This window comes from Trematomus bernacchii, unplaced genomic scaffold (assembly GCF_902827165.1).
Source record: "Trematomus bernacchii unplaced genomic scaffold, fTreBer1.1, whole genome shotgun sequence".
Lineage (NCBI taxonomy): Eukaryota > Metazoa > Chordata > Actinopteri > Perciformes > Nototheniidae > Trematomus > Trematomus bernacchii.
Window position 1 is genome coordinate 8,991,591 of NW_022987564.1, and position 18,814 is coordinate 9,010,404.

Sequence of the window (18,814 nt, forward strand, 5' to 3'; positions counted from 1 at the left end):
GTTTCCTCTCCTCAGTTTTTCGTAGAAAGCTCAGGGGCCTGGCTCCGGTTCAAAACCTTTTTATGTCGCTGTTAGCCGCGGCACCCTGCTGTGGTGGGTCGCGCCGTTTTCTTTTCAAGCTCACAACTCTCTCTTTTAAAAACTATCCCCCTCTCTCTGGCCTTGGCCTCACTTCCTTTAGCAGAAGCTGGAAGGTGAACCACTTTCATCTTTCCCTCCCTCCCTCTTTCTTGTGTCAAAACTCCCACTCCTTCCTTCTAAAGCAAAGGTGCTGCTTCCGCAACACAATTTAAGCTTTGTAGACATTTTTCAAACTAATCCCCGAGCCAAGTGTGTACTTTTCACAACCTCACTGAGCTGTGTCATAAAGAAGATTCTACAAGCATAAGATAAACATTTGACAAAGCTCGGTGTGGATGCATGCGGTCGTGGTTTAACAGCACAACACGACCTCTAATGATATTTAATTTGTCTTTATTTAAAATATGACTTACATGATGATCAAAATGATTGACTGAGGGGTTTAACTCTGCTGTATTTAAGGCTGGTTATTGGGTGAGCATTTGCTACACTAGTGATTATACATTAACTTCAGTTCCGATAACAAAACACATTTGCATTCTTAATTGAGGAATATAAACATATGCTTCCCTGTATGAACATGTTTGCTTCCCTTTATAAACACATTATCTTCCCTTTATAAACATGTTTTCTTCCCTGTATGAACACATTATCTTCCCTATATAAACATGTTTTCTTCCGTGTAAATAGATAACTGCTTCCCTTTATGAACATGTTGTCTTCCCTTTATATATATATATAACTGCTTCGCGTTATTCTTTAAAACGATGTCAGTGTTCTCAAATGTCAAATGCTGTCTTTTCACCAGCACTTACTTCCCCTATAAAACCATTCTCTTGCATTCTTTGAAAATAGGTATTCATTCTAGCGTATGCCTTCACTAACATCCCTCTATTAACCAATGATAACTTGTTGCGACCTGAATAAAATGGTTGCATTCAAGTCAAAATGATCCTTTTAATGGGTCCTCCAATAAATCAAACGGAATATAGCACCATTTTGTCGATGTGCAGCATAGAGGGACACTGTTTACTTTAGGGAACGTGCCCAATCCCTTAACGTTTCATGAGGGAATCTAAGAAAAACATCAGGGACCAACTGTCCAGGAACAGAAAGGCCTCTAACTCGCCTCGACAATCGACTCTTTGTTCCTCCACTTGGCTCCAACATCTTTTCCCCAATTCTATTTACTCACTCATTCAAAACTCTGTCTGATAAATTCTCTGTCTGTCACTCTCTCTGCGTATCTCTCCCTTTCTTTTAGGTTTTGCCATTGTCTGCTCCTTGATACTGAAGCATTTACCAGCAGCCAGACGAGGCAAACAAGCAGCCTATTCAAAGAGCTCAGCAGCGACAGAGGAGGAGGAGGATGGAGGGAGGGAAACACAAGGAGAAGGAGAGTAAAATCCCTAGATGACGTGGGGATATTAGTAAGCAATCCAGTCATTTCAGAGAAAACACAACATTTGTAAACAACCCTAATGGCTATAATTGGATCCTTCTCAAGCTTTCCAACAATGAAATGTTGCAAATGGTTGCATTAGGACACACACACACACACACACACACACACACACACACACACACACACACACACACACACACACACACACACACACACACACACACACACACACACACACACACACACACACACACACACACACACACACACACACACACACACACACACACACACACACACACACACACACACACACACACACACACACACACACACACACACACACACACACACACACACACACACACACACACACACACACACACACACACACACACACACCACACACACACACACACACACACACACACACACACACACACACACACACACACTCCATTACCAAATACTGTCCCTTCTGTAAACAGTCGTTTGCAATTAGGCTAAAGGCTACTCTCTGGAGGAAAATGGATAAAAGTGGATGCTCATTTCCTGTGCAGCAGCCAGATAAGAGCTTCAAAAACAATCACACAGAGATAGAAATCAAACCTGATCACTTCCTTCATGTTAAAGTGTGGGCAAAGAGATCACTGAGAACAAACAAACAAACGGGAAGTTAAATGATCTTTCATTGTTTGACAATCGTTGGCAGATTAGCTGGTTCCTTATTGAAAGAGGTACAACAAAATGACAAAGCATTGTGGGATCCTGAACTTCTTGACGGGCAGACCCCAGGCAGTGCGGGTGGGAAACATCACATCCTCCACCCTGATTCTCAACACCGGTGCCCCTCAAGGCTGCGTGCTCAGCCCTCTCCTCTACTCCCTGTTCACCCACGACTGCGTGGCCACACACAGCTCCAACACCATCGTGAAGTTTGCTGATGACACGACCGTCATCGGCCAGATCACAGACGATGACGAGACGGCGTACAGAGAGGAGGTCGAAAACCTGACATCTTGGTGCCAGGATAACAACCTCCATCTCAACATCAGCAAAACAAAGGAGCTGATTGTGGATTACAGGAAGCATCAGGGAGAGGGACACGCCCCCATCGCCATCAATGGGACTACGGTGGAGAGTCAAAAGCTTCAGGTTCCTTGGGTCCACATCACTGAGGACCTGACATGGTCTCTTCACACCACCACCATCACCAAGAAAGCTCGACAGCGGCTCTTCTTCCTCCGCAGGTTGAGGAGGTTCAAAATGGATTCCAGGATACTCTGCAACTTCTACAGGTGCACGATAGAGAGTATCCTCACTGGCAGCATGACGGCCTGGTACGGCAGCTGCACCGACCTCGATCGTAAGGCTTTACAGAGGGTGGTGAAAACTGCACAGCACATCACCAGGACGGAGCTGCCATCCATGGAGGACCTTTACTCCCAGCGGCTCAGGAAGAAATCACTACGGATTATCAAAGACCCCCATCACCCCAGCCACAAACTGTTCTTTCTGTTGCCGTCTGGCAGACGTTACCGCAGCATCCTGGCAAGGACAAGAAGATTCGGAGACAGTTTCTTCCCGCGGGCAGTGAGACTGTTAAAAAATTGAACTGTTGAAACAACTTCAAAACATTAATCTGCTACTCAGTATTATGTATCTAATACCTAATATATATATATCATTCCAATAACTTGTATATAGACTTGTACTGCACTATTCCACATCATCACTTTATTATAACTATTTTTCTTTTTGTATTGCTCTTGCTCTTATTGTTATTATGTTATTATGTTGCATTGTTGGAGAAGCCTGTGACATAAGATTTTCAACTACATAATTACTCTGTAGCTATGTCAGATTGACAATAAAGAACCTTGAACCTTGAACCTTGATTGGTAGCTTCAGAAAACCCCTTACCTAATGTTTTTCATATATGAGGAAGTGTTCTCCGTTATCAACCCACAAAGACAACATATTTTATAAAAGGCACCTTCAGTGATGGCCTAAATACCCACAAAGGAGGTCTTCGGAGGTCTGTTAGATGTACTGAAACAGAAGCAACACACATATTGAAATCAATCAAGTTATTGTGGTGACAATTTTACGTTTTTTCAAAAACAATTCACATTTCTAACCCTGCATGTAGTTCCTATATCGAGCCTTAAGAACCACATCATTTGCTGTTCCCCACCTATTGTTTTGACCATGCCTCTTATGCTCAACCAATTAGTCAATTAACAGATTAATAAGAAAGATAATATAGTATACCCATTTAAGCTATATATCAAGCAAAAGGGACACATATATTTGTTGTTTCAAGCATTCTAAGGCCCCAGCCACACAAGGACGATAACGGTCATATCCGCTACAGTTCTCTATCATATAGATAGTTCGGCCACACGAGGCCGACATGGAAACGCATGAAACGATAACGGGTCCCAAGGTGGGTAGATCTGTAAACTAAACGCTCTGGGGGGGCAAACGGCTCTGTGTTTACGCCTATACGATCATTTCCTGATAACGTTGAAGCAATAGCCCCGCCTCTCCCACCTCTCCTGCTCAGAGATCAGCTGCTGGGCTGTCAGAAGAGGGGGAGGAAAAGAGAGGCTCCGTTTTTTATTATTATATTATAATAATATCAATTTGTTTTAGAGCTCAATAAATAACAAAAAAGACCTCTGACCAGCACTTTTCTAATTTTGTCCGGAAAATTTAAACTTTAACGGACATGTTGACCGGCGAAAAAAAATCTAACTGAAACTCTGCTGCACGGTCCCCTTGTCCCTTGGAAGAGGCGGAGAGGTGGGTGTTTGTCATCTGCTGGTGGACTACCGGAGAGATTTACAGCAGGAGCAAACGCTTGCCTCGGGGAGGGAGAAAAAGAGCCAGAGCGTCCACAGCGGAGAATAAACAGAAGGGCAACCATGCGCGGGAAGTCTTCTTCGCTGCTTTTGTGGCAGGACTACAGCGCCACTTACAGGCCCGGTATATGTACTACAGCGCTTTCGAGCGGTCTCGTGTGAACGGACACGTTTCTGGTGCCTATTGCGTGTGGACAGAAGACTTTTTTGATATCGATTTTGGTCCGTTTGCGTTATCGTCCTCGTGTGGCTCCAGCCTAAATTAATTAATGCTATTTTTTTCTTTGCTATGTCATTTCTTAATTGAATATATTTGAGTTTTGGCATATTGTTCAGGAAAAAAAAAGGTGTTTGAAGATGTTTACCTTAGGCTGCAGCCACACGAGGACGATAACGGAAAAGCACCGAAATCGTTATCAAAAAAGTCTTCCGTCCACACGCAATAGGCACCAGAAACGTGTCCGTCCACACGAGACAGCTCGAACCGCTGGAGACGCTGTAGTACATATGCCGGGCCTGTAAGTGGCGCTGTACTTCTGCCACAAAATACACCAAAATCAGTGAAGAAGACTTCTCACGCATGCATGGTTGCCATGGTTGCCCTTCTGTTTATTCTCCGCGCTGGATTTAGCAGCAGAGGCGGGGTTTCGCCGGTCAACATGTCCGTTAAAGTTTAAATCTTCTGGACAAAATTAGAAAAGTGCTGATCAAAAGGTCTTCTTTGTTATTTATTGAGCTTTAAAACAAATGAATAACAACTCTATATAATAATATAAGAATAATACACGGAGGACGGAGCCTCTCTTTTCCTCTCCCGTCAGTATCCGTGGTCTCATGCAGCTGGCTGATCCAGTAATGAGTGACCCGACAGTAAAAATGTAGGTAGTTTGAGAGGTAATTAAAATAGCTACGGGTGATGATCTAACTTGAAGTGTGTGTTTTGTTCCGCTCATCGCTCCATCACAGCGGGCGGAGCTGCAGGTTATCATGCAGAGCTGCGCGTCTCCTCTCCTGTCCGATTAGACTTCACTCGCGTTTATGTCCATATCGATCAAATCTAGCTGGAAGCTCCTGCTGGGTGCACTGTCCTGCGAGATACCGGGACCTGGCTCGAAACACTGAGGCTATTGCGTCATTGTTATCAGGAAATGATCGTTATAGGGCGTAAACACGGAGCCGTTTGGCCCCCCAGAGCGTTTCGTCCGCAGATCTACCCACCTTGGGACCCGTTATCGTTTTCTGGGTTTCCATGTCGGCCTCGTGTGGCCGAACCGTCTATCTGATAGAGAACTGTAGCAGATACGAGCGTTATCGTCCTCGTGTGGCTGCAGCCTTACAATGTAACATGTGAGTATGATTCTGGCCCTTTGGCTTTTACTGTGCACTGTGTGTTTCACTCCATACACACTTTTCTAAACTCAACTCATCCAAAAACAGACCAAAACTAACCTAAAATCCAATATTTGATCCTAGGAGCTCTAAATTTCACTCCATACCCAACATATATTTAGTAAACTGTCTATTCTTCAACTTTCTTTTGCCACCCTTACTACACTGATGAGTACTACACCCTGACTGTGTACTTTCTAGCTTATACTTTTGCATTTCATCAGAGTGCACATATAGCAGAGCATGTACCCACACCTTGTTTGTCTAACAGCTTATATTAATACGCCGGTGCCTGTAAAGATAACACGGGCATTTCCTATTATGAGCCTGCTTGGGAAAAGGGAAGAGGGAGGTACGCTTTCATTGTAAGCAGGACAGACTGTCTCTGCGTGAATGTGTGTGTGTGTGTGTGTGTGTGTGTGTGTGTGTGTGTGTGTGTGTGTGTGTCCCAGAGTGCCTCTGCTCAAGATCAATGCCACTGGCAAGGATGCAGGAGAAAGAAATAAATAGAGAAGCTGGCAGGAGAGTGTGAGGGGAAAGTGTGCAGGAGAGATAGGTGATAAATATAGAAAGAGGAATGGAGAGGAGACAAATAAGAGGGGAAATGTGAATAAGCGAGACATGGTGACAGTTAGAGAGGAGGGGGATTTGAATGTTAGGCAAGATGAAGAGGAGTGACAAGTAGAGGAATAAGAAAAGGCGGTGGAAGGGGGGCGAAGAAAAATAACATGGAATAAACCAAGAAATAAGGCCAAGGAGACAAAGAAAGTGGGCAAAAAAAGGGGAAATGACACCGATAGCTAGAGAGAAGATGGTGTCAGCCAGCCTGGGGTCCTTGGTGATGGATGGAAGCCAATCCATGGCCGTACCATCCATCATCTGCACAGAGAAATGGCAAACAACCGCCCTGTGGAGCATAAAACCTCCACACACTATCACCTGATATGAGAATGTCCCTGGCCGCTATATCCAATTTATATGGAATGAAAGTAGCACGTGATCATGGTACACACACACACTTCAGTGCATGCATGTTTAACAAATGCTCAACACAGACGCACGCATGCAGAAAACCAACCAACAGTTGTGTCTTTGTCTTTTGATCGCGCCCCCAATGACCCTCATTCAGCTCCAGTGATAAACTCTCCATGAACAGATATTCTTTTTCTCTCCAAACACATGATGTCAAACACCTGACCTCATAAACACATGACGACCCTATTAACATTGACAGAACACTGACTCACTGTTTGGACACATAACAAGACAAACGTGCAAAAAGAAATTATTCTTTCCTCCTCTTTTTCACAAAATTGCTTTTGTAGAGAGGAAAACACAGATAGAGATTCAGACAGGGACGAATGCGTGTATCAGCATCAGGCCACACAGTCCAACCAAATGGAGACAGAAAACAGAAAAACAGATCTTACACAAAGAAACAGATATTATTTTCAAAAAGAAAAAACACAAAAGGCTGCACAGAATACAAATAAGGCTCACTGTGTGTGCAGAAATTGGTGTGTCCTGTATTTGTGTGAGTGAGAATAATGTGTGTGTGTGCAACCTCCCTGCAGTGCTTTAGCCAGCAGAGTGTGAGATGAGGATCCTCCCCTTGGGTGACATTATAGCATACCACCCCTGCAGTGTGTGTGTGTGTGTGTGTGTGTGTGTGTGTGTGTGTGTGTGTGTGTGTGTGTGTGTGTGTGTGTGTGTGTGTGTGTGTGTGTGTGTGTGTGTGTGTGTGTGTGTGTGTGTGTGTGTGTGTGTGTGTGTGTGTGTGTGTGTGTGTGTGTGTGTGCTGAATCAGCAGCACTTTACACCAAGGAGATGGGACAGTCTATGCACACTCTGCTCCCTCTCCCGTGTGTTCTGTCCATCACCTCGCCTCACCCCGCACACACCCTGCATGCTGCTGATCATTTGGCTGTTTGTTTCTTAAGGACAAATGCACAGCACATTCCTGGCACTTTAAGGTTTTAATTTTTGTTTGCATTGAAGGCCTTTATAAAATAAAAAAGCCCACCTCCCAAACAGCTACTGTTAAGAGAGGATGTTGCTATTTCTCCCCTCACAGTCCTTGGCATCACTCCATTTGACTTTAAGAGAAACAGGCAACAATAACAGCAGCTAGCCTTCGATGATAGCAGTGAGGACGCAGTTCAACACCAGAGTCCAACTCAGACCTGGTTTCATAGACTGCATGGAATCTGTTGACTTTTAACAAAGATGTGTGGCCAGTGTTAAATGTTTTCTGTATAGTATGATTATTCTCTTTCTGCTTGACAGAGAATAATCATCAATACCACACTGTGTGGCAAATATGAAGCTAAAGGACTCGCAATGCACTCGACTTGTCTCATGATAGATTTGACCATCGGGGGGGTGAATACATAACAACTAATGTTACCAACCATTTCCTGTGGAAGAGGGACTCTGATTTCCCATTAGAATTACCTGAGGCAATCTCAGTTAATCACATTCAAGCAATGTTTGTTTGCCTCGAACACACACTCCTCTCTCTCTCTCTCTCTCTCCCTCTCACAGCAGCAGAGAACTGAGGTATTTTTCTGTGCTGTCGCAGAGTCCGCACGCAACACAAACTGCAGAATAGTGGAACACATGAATAAAAGCTAGAACACCCTGTTATCCTTGAGAAAATTGCTTAGGGCCGCTTTGAAGTGATGAAAGTGTCTGTGTGTGTGTGTCTGTGTGTGTGTGTGTGTTTCTGGGCAGGATCAGGCAGGATTTCAGAAACTGTACGTCAAGACAAACAAGTCTGCCGTTAACAATGTGTGACGTGTTGCGCCCAGACACACACACATACAAGTTTTTTGCATTCCTGAGCTCTTGGCTTACCTAATGGAGTCAGCTGTTTCTTGTCTCAAAGGTGTTGCCTCTCAAAGTGAGACATGTATATATAAACACACACTCACACACACATACAAGGTTACAAAAAGGCCATATCACTTTCTTTCGTTCGCCAAACAAGAGATGCATCATGGTTTAAAGTTTTGATCAATCATTTATTAACCAGTGTAATTTTTAACAGTTTAGCTCAGTGGAACATTGGGTAGTTCCCCTTTCTTCAAATAAGCATTTCCTGATACTGAGGTGTAACAATTATTTGTTATCACTCTCTCAGCATGTAATGGTTGTACTGTGGGAATTTGCATTTCGGAGCCAAATGCAGCTCTAAACATGTTGAAGGTCCATAAGCACCGTCAAGTGCACCCTTTGAAGATAGCGCACTTGTGTCCCACTCCGATGCTGAAATAACTACTACAAATGGGATTTCAAAACGCGTAACAAGTGCCCTTTACGCTGTACAGAACAAATACAAAATCAATTCTCCGAGGTTCGAGGAGGCCGAAAGGAGCAGCAGTGAAAACCCGACTGATCAATAACCCCCTTTTTGTTATTAGAACTGCTGTCTCATGTTTTATTCTTTTCATCTGTCAACATTTCAGCTAATAGCTTTTCTCCATACTTCACACGCTGACTGAGCCCTCTAATCTTCACAAGCAGATGAGACAAGACATTCTTCACAACCACTCCTAATGTGGCTGGAGAGAATAAGCTCAAAGTTAATGACCATGTCGCCACCAGTAGTTAGTTATCTTGCATTATGAAATGAAAGACCTCATATAGAAAAATTGCAGATCAATGATAGTGGATAAATGAGCAACATTGCATGTGGTCGTACTAAATGACAGTGCTGGATAGGAAAGATGAAAACTGCCTCAAGTGATGATAAATGATAGGAAATACAGTGTATTCATCACAACAACTGAATACACTGTATTTCTAAAAGTTAAAGCTACACTGAAGCACTTTGAATGTATATAATTGGTGTGAATGTACAGGGGTGGGAACATAGACTTTGAACGTGTCAGTTCAGCCCATGAAGCTGCATATATTTAATGTTAGCATCAGAGGCTAACACGTATCAGCCCTCCGAGTCATCCCCCAACCACAGCTTGCGATGGCTGAATGGCCTGTCCGCAAACTTCTTAAACATTTCCTCTTTTTTAGCCAAACCATGAAAGGTGATAACCCACACCCCCCAAAAGTTAGAAGCAACTGAGTATGGTCAAAACTATGTAATAAAAGCAGGCTCTAGTCTTACTCAACTATTCAGTCATTTTGGTCTTAGTCACATAAGATCTGTTATTTGATTGTATCGTTTTTTCATTCTGAATGACTTTTTTCCAGGAAACGTATGTGCACATTTCTGGTAAACACAAGTGGAGCTAATTAAATATGTGTAATTTTTTGTAGAAGAAGAATTGCTTATGTCAATGACAGCCCTTATAGGTATTACATTACATTTCATTTCATTTGGCTGACACCTTCATCCAAAGCAATTTATAATTTGTGAAAATAAAAAGTCAGAACATTAAGAAACATGCAAGTGCTCTTCAAAAAAAGCCAAACCATTGTAAGTGCTGGTGCATTTTTTGTTTCAAATTGGCTAAACCCTTTAAGTGCTATCATTTATTTTTGTGTGAGTTGGGTTTTAAGTAGAGGCCAACTTGTCCCTGAAAGAGTTTACAAATGAATATGTAATATTCAGAGCACTTCAAGGGTGTTTCAGTACCACAGAGGTTACCTTAAAACATAGAAATTCAATTCTCTCAAAATCCCATCCTGCCCGGCACAGCAGGAACTCCATCTGAAAGGAAAAATAATTTCACTCGGCCCCTCTATTTTTCTCGTTCACAGATCAATTGAAGAGAAATTGCTCTTTCTAAAACAGCAGATAACAGTATTTTTATTGAATCCGGCTCAATCTGGAGCAAGCTTGACATTTGACAAACACTCTTTGGTACTCAAAGCTACACGCAGACTCAATCCTCCACCTAACTCCCGAGGTGTGTGTCTCAGATGGACAGGGGTGTCAAACAGGGCGTGCGGGGTAATTGCAAAACCTGGGGTGCAGCGCTAAACGCTTCACTGTTTGCCTACCAATGACGGGGATGGGGTGGTTTGCTTAGTGAAGCCTAAGTGAGTGTGAAATGTGTGGAGTCTGCCTAACGACATCTTGACAGCCTATGATGAAACTCTACTACTCACAGCAGCCAGACAGAGTGCGATTATACTTCATCCTTTCAGCGGCAGGACCTTCAGGCAGCAGCATAGCAGCATCTCTGTGTTCTCTATCAGTCCACACACATTATGACAGTTTTAATGAGCGCAGACTTACACGCATCTGTTTAGCTCCCTCTGAATAGGGAACAGTTCTGCTCATGCAAATGACTTTCTACGAAGTCATTCGACCACAAGGAGCCGTGACTCAAATGATCAAGAGTTGAACACACCTGCTGAGATGAGAGAAGCTCTAAAATACTTGTGATTTGGGAAATACCCTTATTTCAGAAAAGGAGAGCAAAGAGACTGGTACTCGGTTAGATGTATATATTGACTGTTATGCTTTTATTTATGTCTTTATTGTGTGCATATGTATAAATGTGTCTGTTGATTGTGTCTATATATATGTTATGTATATACATATTTGTATCTGTATTTGTATTTTTTATTCCTCTGGATTGTGGGAAACGGTATTTCTAATTCTCTGTCTGCACACACAAACTGAACGATTGACAATAAAGTTGACTTTGACTTTGAAATGGTACAAAATATGCAAACCAGTGCCTCTAAAACTTGCTAATTATTACTTTATTCCTCTTCTGTTTAATCTGAGTTGTGGTTTTATCAAAAGGTTATGTGCTGGACTGGACTCTGTGACTTCCTGGAGTCTCCAAACGGTTGCTTTATAACCTAAAGGTGAAAAAAAAAAAAAAAATCTCTTCTGGCTGCAGCATCCCATTGAACAGAAATATACAGTCTGTTTAATGGGATTACATTTCCCCTATGCAAGTGAGAAGATTTGAAGTATCATAAATGAGAAGATGAATGGGTAGCTTCATAGAAAGAGTAAGCATTACCCCAACATGTTGTGCCTGCATAGAAACCTTGATAATGGACATGAGGCAGACACCTGGCTTACCTTTCAGCAGGTAACATTTTTGAACAAAACACCATATAAGCACATAAGCAGCGTGTTCAGATCCAGCTGGCTCAGTGTGGATCTCTGAGGCTAAACCCTGCTATCCAAGCTGGATGGGAAAGTGTTTGGACAGCTTGAGTGTGATGATCCTTTCAATTGTGTGAACAAAAGGCTCCCAAAACAAACTCTCACTCTTGGACCTGAACTGGTGCAGTTTGGTAAACTCATCAGAGAATGCTCGTGGCCCCATTTGCTTCTCACTCATCTCCATCCTTTACGTGCAACAGCTGCACATACCCATCCCTGTCTGCATCCAAATACCAGCATTAGCAGCAGGCTAGGAATACTCCGAAGTTCAAACTGTCACAAAGCATTTGCCATGCTGCTGTCCTCTTACATTTGCCACCAGACAGTCAATCTCTTATGGAGTGACAGAGATTTAGTCATACAGACACGCAGCTCTGTCTCTTTGACATGTGTGTTGGAGGCTGCAAAAGCCTGCCAGCTTCTTTCTTAAAGGAGCAGTAAGAAAACTAAAATGATTAGCATTTTAGGATCACTTTGTTTCCGTGTTGGACCTAAACACCAGGGAGTATTTCAAGAACTCTAATTTTAGACCTGGTTAATACATTTAGGATTCATAAAACACCTTCTGCTAGTGTTGGCAGACCGGTGGATATTTATTAACCATGGTTCCGTTAAAAGATGTCAGGGGAAAAACCGATTTCACTAATGTTTAGCGTAGATCACAAGGAAGTGCAGTGAAAGCAAAGGGAAGCTAAAACAAAGTGCACATTAGTTTGCTGAGGCAAATGTCAACTTCTGTGAAAGCCAGTCTGCTGCAGGGTAGATGGCCTGCCAACTGCATCTATTCAACAACAGACACCAACACAGACTGAGAGGGGGGGGGGGGGGCTTTATGTGTGAGGGTTGGGGGTAAAACCAAGGACCAGGAGAACTGACAGAGTGTGAAGAAGGTTGTTTATTTATTCTGAGATGTGCAGAGAGGATATTCTGATTTATAATTACAGAGAGAAATGGTTGCAGAATAGTGTGTGTGCCTCCGCTTCACCGCGCATCACATATACAGTATGTATGTATGTGTGTGTGTGTGTGTGTGTGTGTGTGTGTGTGTGTGTGTGTACTGCCTGCCAGCTCCACGCTACAGAGGCCATGTACTTGTCAGTGTCAATGAGGACAATGTATGTTTGAGGTTATCCAGGGGGCTTAGCACACACATGACCGCACATGCAGTATATGGTGTGTGTGTGTGTGTGTGTGTGTGTGTGTGTGTGTGTGTGTGTGTGTGTGTGTGTGTGTGTGTGTGTGTGTGTGTGTGTGTTGTCAATCTGTCATCAGGGGGAAGTTCATTTGGATCTCCAAAACAAGTACAGGCGTATCTCACTCACATGAAGATCGAATAGTTTCCCACATACAGTATGTTCTGGTGAGGCTTACATTTTTTTTGAAGAATGCCAACCATAGCTGACTTCCATTATGGATAGAAAAAAAACATACTATAAGAAAGGAGGTAAATAATGAGATAATAGACATTTTAACTCGCACCACGCCTGATATAAATCAACTAATATCATGAATCAAGGCTTGTGTTATAGAAGTGTGAAGGTAGCACCAAGGTTATAGATAAATATAAAAAACAATTCATTATTTTCTAATGAAGACCAGGCTTAGGAGGGTTAGGAAAAGGCGGAGGGTAAACACTTCAACAATTTTAACCAAAACCAAATGTCAACATTTTGAAGAAGAACGTAGCGGTTCTTAGATATAAAATTGGAAATGTGAGCAGCATCTACAGCACTGTTTATTATGAACAGGACACACTCATGTTTTGATTGAAGCCAACAAGTCCCTGTTCCAGCTTTTCTGTCACCGCTACTCACATTAGGTTTCACTGCGAGAAGAGAGGCTGCCGCAGTCACAACTACACTACTCTCTCTATCACTCAAGTTTCCCTCCACACACACACACACACATAATACCAGAACAGCTGCAGCAGTGATATGAAAAATAAACAACAAAAAGAAAATAACTCAACTTTAACACAGAGGTGTGAAGATATGAAACGAGCGCTTACCAGAGAAACAGGGCTATCCCAAAATCTGCATTCAGCGGCTGGTTGGCAGAAAGTGGTTGGGTTTGTTTGGTGCGTGTGTATCCTTCGTCTGCAGCTTCCGGTGCTACATTAAAGACATGAGAGCTGTTTTCTGGAGAGGTTCACACAGGAGGCAGCGGTGTGACTCGTTGCTCAGCCTGCGCTCGGAGCTGTTCATTTCAGTCTGCTCCGCTCTGAGCCCCGCCAGGCAGCAGGACGCTGCTGCTGGGAGGAGGAGTGTAGAGAGCCGCCGCGGTGCGAAGCTTCATGGGTAATGTAGTTCACGAGTACTAAAGCTTAACTGGCTCTTGGAATATTTACTGCAAAGCCAATTTTAATAGGAAATTACCTTTACGCACACTAATATGAATAACAATATACAAAATGTAACAAAGCTGAACGTAAGATGCATGAATATATTCAACACATTAGGAGATTAAAATATATATTAAAGAAAATATTGTGTGGGCAGGGGAAAAAATATGAACCATTAAACAGGCACATGCTTGTAAGATTTCTTGATGTTTGTCTCTGGGGAATGGGCCGATAGGCCATATATATCTATGGGTAGGCCTACATGGACCGGTTGCTATAATATAGCTTCTGATCTTGGCGTCGGGGGTCTCAATAGCGCCATAGAGTCCCCTATCGGTTGGGGCCCTTGGGGGAACAGTTGGACCACCGCCGGGCACAGCCAAATCCAGCCTCTCCTCCTGGCTGGCTGGAGAAGAAGGTTGCACAGCCACGGATACAGCTTCACTTGTGGAGCTAGATGGCAATGATGGTGCATGGTGGTGAGGCAGGTGAGCTCAGCGTCCACATGGCGGCGTGCGTTGAAGCTTGCAGGTGGGCGTGTCTGAAACTCGACCAACAACCAATCACATGAATCTCCCGCCCCGGACACAAGGGCACGCGGTTTGATTGGCTAGAGCAGGGCTTCTCAAACTCCGGACCAAGGTCCGGATCCGGACCGAACTGCAAATCAATCCGGACCGAACCCTGTGTCCCATTATAATCTTTTTTTTTTTTTAATTATAAAAAAAAAAAAAAAAAAAAAAATCTGATTCTGATAAATTAATGTACATCATCATGTACGCGCGTCTTGTGTCTGACGCGTTGTCAGAATGAACGTGCATATATATTTACTTGTGTGTGTGAGCGTGACACGCATAGCAGACCGCAAGTTAACCGCAAGTTTACCTTGACTTTCTAATGCTTCTAATCAGTGGCGGCCGGTGGTCTTTTTTTTTGGTGGGGCTCTTGACGTACCGTAAGTGACCTACCCGGGGGGTCCGGGGGGTTTCCCCCCGGAATTTTTTTTCGAGAAATGACCCCTTAAATGATGACTTCTGGTGATGTTAGAGGGGGGGGGAAAGGAGAAATCGAGGCTTAAAAATATGAGAAGACTGATCAATACCTCCATAATCTTCAGTGTGGAAAATATTATTTATCAACCTGAACATCTACTACTTTACCAGGAATTTGTGTTCTCAGAACTAGTCTTTTTTCTTTCTTAAAACTGTTCATGTTTTATGAACCAACACCTTCACCAAGTAGCTTTACAGTGAACTGCATGTGAGATATAAAATTAATAGCATCTTTACAGTAGCATTAATTATAAATATTTAAGTGGTTCAATACAAGTCACTACAGCATTTCAAACTGAACTGTGAATAAATGCAATTTAAAAAAAATAACCACAGCACAAAATGTCATAAATTGTGTTTTTTCTTTGTTTCTCTGAGGATTATTTACAAACAGGCTTATTTACATATAGCAATAACTCAGAAATAAAAAAGCTACATCGTCTAACACGAACAACCACTTAGCATAATGATAATATATGTGTTATGTACAATGTAACTGGCAAGGCTAGAGCAAGAAAGAACATAAAGTTTGCAAAAGGTTTAAATAACTTCAAGTATCTGTCTTCAGATTACGTGGAGGTTTTAGTCCGATGGGAAGCAGATTTTAAGCGACACCGAAGATAAACCAAAAATGTGGTGGAGCTGCAAACCGTGTAGTGTTGCTGGGACAGAACAGGAGCTATAACCGTTGGAAAATACATCACAGACAATGCAACAAACGTGGAGACAGAACAATCACTTCTGTGATAAATGCCCACTTATTAATAAACTTCTAACAACCATGGGAAACCTCCTCTCTACATATAAAGTGATATCCAAGCATGGGAAACAAAAGACAGCATTTACCTGTTTGCATCCAGCTAGCCAAGCCTTTTTTGTGTACCAGCTACTTGCGAAGCCTCGTGTATACGTTTTGTCTTTTTCACGAGATTGCTGCGATATATTCAAATCGGGTTGGTCCGGTCCAAGGTCTTTAAGCAACAATTTATCTGCCAAACTTCTCCTTTCGAAAGGATTGGAGATTAGCTCTTGAACAGAATTAGGCGGGGACCGAGGTCCGGAGACTCCACCTGCACACGAAGCCATCCTCATCAACTACTGCGTCAACCGGATACGAGTCACTGTCCAAACTACTCACAGACTGCACTGGGCGCTGACATTGGCGCCCGGTGACCGTCATCTTTGACGACGCTGATTGGCTGAAATTATATTTTCGCGGCATAGTTTACACGTTACAGATAGCAACAGTCAGCTGCTAGTGGCTGCTGCTGCACTGGTTGAAGGCTCCTCTCTTAGCGCCCAGACGAGAGAAGGTGCATGGGCAAGGCCAGGCAGGAAACATGTGACTTATCAGTAACTTTAGACATCGTAACACAATTTTAAACGAGATTTTATTGTAGATTATACATTTTACTGATACCAATTATATAATATTTACCTTGTTCATTAAAAATAAAAATAAAAATATATATTTTTTTTTAAACATATATATTTTTTTTAATTTTAATTTTATTTATTTATTTTTTTTTTTTTTTTCAATATGGGAAGAGGTGGGGCGGCGCCCCTAGCGCCCCTATGGACCGGACGCCACTGCTTCTAATGCCTTTTTTGCCGAGGTTCAAAGCATTGACTACAGACAAACAGTGCCATTTCTCCCACTAGTTCAAGCCACCATACTGTATGTATGTATTGAATGTGTGTGTGTATACAGGGGCGCCGTTTACCGACAGGCAAGGCAGGCAAGTGCTTGGACCAGAAGGGGTCCCCCAAAGAAGGTAGATTAAGAAGGTCCACAGCAACGACAACATGAAACACCCTTTAATGTACTGCAATGACATGTCGGGCCCCATGCATAGAGCGCCAAGAAACTGCTTCTTAATTTCAGTTTCGTTTCTCCACACGGGGGGGGGGGGGGGGGGGGGGGGTGGGGGGGGGGGGGGGGGGGGGGGGGGACTTTACTGGCATTGATCCGGACCAGTGACCTTGTATAAAGTTCACAACTGGACCTTTAATAAAAAAGTTTGAGTACCCCTGGGCTAGAGCTTGTACTGGCATATGATTTGATTGGCTGACGCTTCCGTTGAAGCTTCAAAAGTTGAACATTGCTCAACTTTTGAAGCGAGCAACGCGACCAACGCGTAGCGACGCTCCCACAATGCAGTTCGGCGAAGCGTGACGTCACCCCATTCAAAGTGAATGGGCAGAAGCGTTGAAGCTTCAACGCACGCCGCCGTGTGGACGGGCCTCCGGCTCTGGCTGCCGCTGCACGTCAACATTGCTAACGTTAGTGCTCGATTTCGAGGACGATGTATGACAAAAACAACTGTCTAATTTCGTCAGTTTAGCTGTTACATCTCCTTGTTCTCTCTTGTCCTTTCTCTTTTGAGCGCCGCTCTTGTGCTTTGGTTTGCTGTACTTTATAAATGCAAGCTATTACATTTATTATAATGCTGCCGAACTTGCTGCTGCTAGCTACAGTACAGTACAGGTTGATTAAACGGTTCGCTCGTCACGCAAGGTATCACATGACATGAAAGGGAGCAAGTTCATTGGACAGACAAATTACAAATTTTTTTTTTTTTGTTTTTTTTGTTTTTGCATGGGCCCCTGGCCGGCTCTGGGCCCCGGTGCGTTGCACCGGTTGCACCGGCTGCATCGTCGATAGTAGTTACGCCACTCAGTTCACCTTATGAGCCAATAATAATAAACTAATAGGATACAAGATAAAGTAAAATTGTCAATAGTAAGAGGAAATAAAGCAAGAATAGACAAATAATGTAATCATCAAAGCATCATTTTAACTATAGTATACACTGTAAGAGTCTAAAGGTTTGTGTTTTGCAGTCCATATTGTCAAGCCTCGAGGCTATATTTAGTTTACAGGTTTTTAATAAAAACTGATTTAACCATTAACCAGTTATTTAAAGCCTTTGTTGTTCATGTGCTGTATACTTATCACCAAAATATTGTATAAAACGTTCTCAAAATTAAATGAAAAAACATTGTTGATGCTTGTTGTTTACAAAGCATGGGGATTTTCAACAGGACGATCTTTTAGTTCCACTTTTAATGATTCCATGTTTAAAAACATCTCAAAGGTAGATTAAAGTAAAACAGCAGATGTTACGTGCCTATTAGTCTAAGAAGTCATTGATATGTATTATTCAAATTCCTCAGGACACCCTAAGGACTTCTGGGAGTCCCCTAGGGAGACATAACTTGTATTGAGACTGGTGTAATGAATAAAGAAATACCAAGCCTACTAGATCACTGTTTGTCTTGAGGGGGAAATACCTTTTCTCCAACAGTTAATAGACTGCTATTTCCCAAGAAACCCCCTGAGTGTTCACACATTGTTGAATGAATTCTCTTCCAGGAGCAGCTCCATGATTGACAATAATAGCTACTATAATCACACCTTAACTGGATGTTACCCAAAGTGTGAAAAGCAGAGGGTATATGACCTCTTTGTGAGACATAACATCATCATGTTATCTGACACTTAATAATGACATACACCAAATAGTAGAAGTAATAATGACAGAGTCCAGCAGCATTAAACAGGACAGTTTTTTTTTTAAACAC

General features: G+C 42.7%; 1 protein-coding gene across 1 annotated transcript in view; it reads right to left on the reverse strand.

The window, feature by feature from the left end:
• The window catches only part of pag1 (phosphoprotein membrane anchor with glycosphingolipid microdomains 1), a 51,286-nt gene extending 37,222 nt beyond the window's left edge, over positions 1-14,064 (reverse strand). The window contains exon 1 of the mRNA XM_034124561.1: positions 13,845-14,064. The gene's annotated coding sequence lies outside the window, so the exon portion shown is untranslated. The remainder of the gene's footprint in view (positions 1-13,844) is intronic.
• Positions 14,065-18,814: the final 4,750 nt, after the last annotated feature.